Here is a 5,177-nt window from a genome sequence, read left to right on the forward strand (position 1 = left end):
GTGGCCATGTTGTCCACGGGAACTGATAGAGCCTACCTACAAGTTTGCTTCTAACGATATGTATATATACATATTGTACAGATGTAGAGTACTTCCCGGCCATGTGAGTTCGCCTGACATGTTAAAAATGACCTAAGAAGCTTCCTTCACCATTTTCTAAATTCGCCCTGAAACGGCGTATCGCGGGGAAAAGGGAGTTCAGAGGGATTTCAGGAAAAAGGGATTTCAGAGGGATTTTCGAAAGTTCCAAATCCTCTTTTAGTCCCTTTAAACAAGAGGGAGTTTGTTGGTACTAAAATGGGACCGATTTGGGTGTTTCGCTTCTATTAGGGTGGCCTTTTTTATTGCCATCTTTGTTTTATTTTGTACATGGTAATATGACTCAAAAGATAACATTGAAATTGCTATGTTGTTTATGTAATGACCAACTTTTTATGGCATCGAGTGTTGAGTATTAGTTTGTCGCGCTTCATTCCTGTGCTGTTGTTTGTTTTTTCTCGCTTTCTGTTTGGATGGTGAAAGTGAGTCTGCAACCAACGGCTATCCAACGACTCTGCACTTTTCTAAACCTCTCTTTCCTTTGCTGTGCTGTGGTGTTCCCCCACCTGCCATCCTCAGCAATGGATTCGACCTCGACACGCGTATTCCCTCTCGTAATGTGGACTGTGGCGGGCACTTCATGCATGCATATGGCCGCTTGTATTGCCTTGGACCAGATACTGTACCAAGTCCCGCAACGCTGCGCCATGCGGCGCCACCCCAGAGGGGACCCGAGCTGGCAAAACCGGGCAGAAGAAGAGGCGCCGTTCACTAAACGAAGTAGAAAGCGAGAGAGGGAGAGGAAGGAAAAACTAGGAGAGAGTGGGAGAGTCTTGAATCGCGATTGTTGGGAAAGTGTTCTGTGATGTGACATGGTCGCCGATGATATGTGAATTCTAGTTTCTAATACTATACAGGTTTGAGTAGTCCTTATTTTTTTATGAATCGTGTTTACCTATCTCAGCAGCCCAATGTCCTGTCCCAGGTAAATATTCTGGTCTGCGACATTTGGGCAGATTTACTCCTTACCGTAATTCCAGCCTCGTAAGCCGAAAAGAGGACATAGGAATGATGTAGAGGGGCAGTTTGGCCTCTTCGCCCCTTAATGGTAATCCCTTGCAACACGTGGTTGGAATGGTTGACTCCATGCTAGCGGCTGCCTCCTTTGACCCCCGCCAAATTTCAGCTTTAAGTTAATGGGGTTGACCTATTTTTTCTGTATTTTTTCATCTGCGCACAGATCTAACCCTTGCTGATAAAATCTTAGAACGCGAAGCAATGGTAAATGAAATTAGCTCTGCTGATTTGAATGTGCCGTCGACGTATTTCACTGATGGAGATGGTAACGGCAGGGTGAACGCCCGCAGGGCCACTGGCCTGCATTGTTTATGGCAGACAAGTTGCAATTATTGCGGGCCGTCGACCTAAGCGGCCGCTTCCGCTGGGGTGGCAATGCTAGTGAGTGGCAACTCCGGCGCACGAAATGCAGAGCGGAGCGGGGCCGGGGAGAAGGGAGCACAGGTCTGCCGCGCTGCTGCTGCCCGGGGAGGGAAGTTCCCAACTGTTTGGAAACCGTTGCGCTGCGGAGGGGACAGCAGCAGGAGCAGCAGCAGCGGCGGTCGGAATTCAGGATCGCCATAGTTCTCGCATAGTCCGGAGGCAGTTATTTGCTTTGTGTTGGCCATTGTTTGCGTCCGGGGTTGACGACACGAGCACCCCGCCCGCCCTGCGCCACGCCCCCACTCATGCTGGAGGTTCCGAATGTCATGGTCCAGGGATGCTTTGACACAACGATTTGTAGCGCGCCATGTGCGGTGGCCTCGGCCGGCTGGGGCGGGACCCGGGTCCTAATGGAATAATGATGGTGAGGTGGGTCCCGCCCTACCCCGCCCCTAACGAACCGTTTGCTGTGCAGCCTCCCGGCCCAGATGCATGCGGTCGGACCGGTGCCTCCGAGAGTGCGGACAGCAGCAGGGGCCCGGCTGAAATGAAGGGTGCGCACCGCACGCTCGGCCGGAGATGGGAAACTAGGGGGCCAGGGTCGGGGGGCGGGGACCTTCGATCCAATCGGATGCCGGCAGAAACGCGGTCACACGTCTGAGTAAACTGCGGGGAGCCGCTTATTTACTGCCTTGTTTACGGAGACATCCTTATCAAATGCCAGCGAATTTAGTTATCTTTAAGTGATGGGGATATATTTTTGTTGTTGTTTTACAAAGATGCTCGTGCTGTGAGACGCGGGGCCGCGTCCGCGTATATCTGTCTTATTGGAAACACCTATCAGAGGCTTTAGAGGGGCATCCATCGGGGACACCAAAGTGAGATCGGGCCCCCGATAAACGCGTAACTGGCCCAGTGTGCGATAAACGGGTAACTAGCCCTGTCGGCGCTCACCTCGATTTCTCCTTCATTAACCATAATTCCCATTCGGGATTGGGGTGTGCGGTGCGAACGAGGGGGGTTGAGGCATGGAAGCGGAGGGGAGCGGGGAGAGAGCTCGTGCGGGTTGGGTAGAAAAGGGGAGGGGGAACGGGGGAGTGGGGACTCGAATAGAATAGGGAAGGGGTCGGAGTTGTGGCACTGACAGGGACCAGAGAGAGGCTGCGGAAAGTTGACAAATTCAAGGAGAAAACTGAGGCGTCCAGAGATTTACAGGGTTAAAGAGGAGATGTGAAAGGCCATTCGCTGTGTTCTCAATGTGGCTTGTGATTTTCAGTTCAGTAACAGAGGTTGATTTCCTGAAGAGTCCAGTCCTCGATTCCAGTTATGAGCCGTCCATTATTGAATATTGCCATTGCCAATCTTTCCCTCATGCAAAATAGAAAATTCAGCCCACTGTACTTTTGTTTAAACTGATAATTAGTAAAACAGGTATAAATTGTGAAAATTGTACTTCACTGACCTGCTGGTGTCTGAAGACCCCAAAGACGCCTAATGTCGGCGTCCGAAAACGCCAAATGAGAAAGAACGCCAAATTGCAATGTGTAGAACACTTGTTTGAAAGGACGCCAATATCTGGAAAAACAGTAATTTTCAATGTAAAACTGAGTCTATCCCAGCCCCAGCTGTATGAGTGCGACTACGAGAAACAGAGCTGCCTTTCTTTTTATCTTGTTGTCGAACCTCCCTCGAGCTCGCTGCCTCGTTGGCTGAAACGCCCGGTGGGTGAGCCTGCGGAGAAGGGGAGGAAGGTCCTGCCTGCTCTGCCCCTCGACACTTATCGATTCCGTGATGGCAATTATCAGCAGGTTTGCGTGGCGCGATTGTCTCCCTAAAAGCAAATGCCCGCCCCGCCCCCTCCCACCCTGTCCTGCCTCCCTCGTTCCCCCACCTTTCCCCTCTCCCGGCGCCCTTTCCCAATCCCCTGGCGCCTGCCCTTAATTTCGCGCCCCTCTGCGTGTCGCACCTTGGCATTAGGAATGGAATCGAGTGATGCGGGGGGAGAAGGGGGAGGCGTGGTTCACACTTTCTCCGAGGACGGCATGAATCGTGCTCGAGAAAGGTGTTTTATAGCTAAGATTAAATTCTTAAATTCCTGCTTGCTGTTCTACTTTTTTCCCTGTTATCTTTTATTCCCTGTGTACTTTTCCTCCTCTCGCACGCTCTGTTTTTGGGGAAAAGAGCACAGCTGCAGTGCTGTCCCATATGTGAAAGGGGCGGAAAGTTGGGCAGCCGCGGTCGAAAAAGCAGCAGCAGGTAGAAGAGAGTTTAGTTACAAGTTGCCGAGGGTCAGCCCCGGCAACAGTCGTAGAAGTTGTGTAGTTTTAATAGCCCATTTGAGTAGAAAAGTGTCTTTCCCGGTGGGCAAATAGGAAAAGTAATTAAACCGCAGAGGCGCTTTGCGGTAGCTGTCCGGCCTACACGTTTCACGTTGTCTTGCCGTCGCTAACATCTGTCCGCAGGTCATATGAAAAATAAAAACCGACCTGTTTGGTAGCTAACACTAACAGAAATATGATTGAAGACACCAGGAGGTTGACGTGTAACACTACTAAATTTTCAGTTAGCAAAGATGAAAAAAGTTCCTGAAAAACGAACACATTTGATTAAGCCTTTCGAAAGTCGCTTATATTTCTTTTTCGCAGCTGACCGTGTGATGCACGAATATGTTGTGGATGCGCGGGCTGTGCGGATCTGTGATGTACGGCGGCCTGGGGCCGGGCGGGCGGTGGCCGGGCGGCCAGCCTGCGGGCATTGATGATATCACTGCTGATGTATTGCCTGTTAACTTCCCGGTCACCGCCCTACCTTGCGCGCGGCGGTGCTAGCGCTGGCAGCAGCGCCACCGCGGAGGAGCTCGACGCAGGAAGAGTCACAGCCGCTCCCGATAAATCTGCGTGCGTTTGCCTCCTCCTCCTCGGGATACTACTACTTTTCACCAATGCGCTGTACATTAACGTCTCCAGAATGTGTGATTTATTTGGTCGCCGGCCCGGCTGCGGCCCCAGCTCTGCGGAATGGGCGCGGGCTGGTGTGTGGGGGCGCAGTGCGTGGTTTAAGATAGGTGAAGTGAGAGGAGGGGTGTTCATAAATTAGTACGACTATATATCGCGTTAACGTTGTGTGGAGTCACGATTCATAATATGCGAAGGGAATCCTCGCCGCGAGGGGCGCCAAGAGCACGAGTGTGTTATTATGCACTTAGCCTTGGAAGGGGGCAACTGTTTGTGGGGCAATAGCTTCCCACTTTTGGTACTGCCAAAAAAAAGGAGGAAAGAACAAACGGAGACGCGGCGCCAGTGTCCACGTTATATCCCATTCATCAGACGACCACAAAAAAGAAGGCCTTTTGCGTAATTTTATTCCTCTCTCGCGGCGCGTTTGTCGGAGTATGGCAGTCGAGGAGCCCCATGCGGATGACTTTATCTCTTGCGTCTCTCGCGTGCGCCAAAGCCGCGTTTTCTGGCCGTGTATCTCAGCATGCATCGATTCTCCCTTCTTGCCAAAGGGCTGACGCCTCGCGAGCCCCGCTCCGCCCCGCCCACCTCCAGACACTTATCTGCACTGGCCGCATACTTACTGCCCCCCGGCTGATAACACTCCGGGCGCCTTAAATACGCACGTAGCCGCGGGGATAATGAAACGGAATTAATAACTTCCAGGGGAACGCTTCCATCAGCCCCCTCTGCCCTGCCGGC

Source organism: Frankliniella occidentalis, unplaced genomic scaffold (assembly GCF_000697945.3).
Source record: "Frankliniella occidentalis isolate FOCC.00 unplaced genomic scaffold, Focc_3.1 Scaffold171, whole genome shotgun sequence".
NCBI lineage: Eukaryota > Metazoa > Arthropoda > Insecta > Thysanoptera > Thripidae > Frankliniella > Frankliniella occidentalis.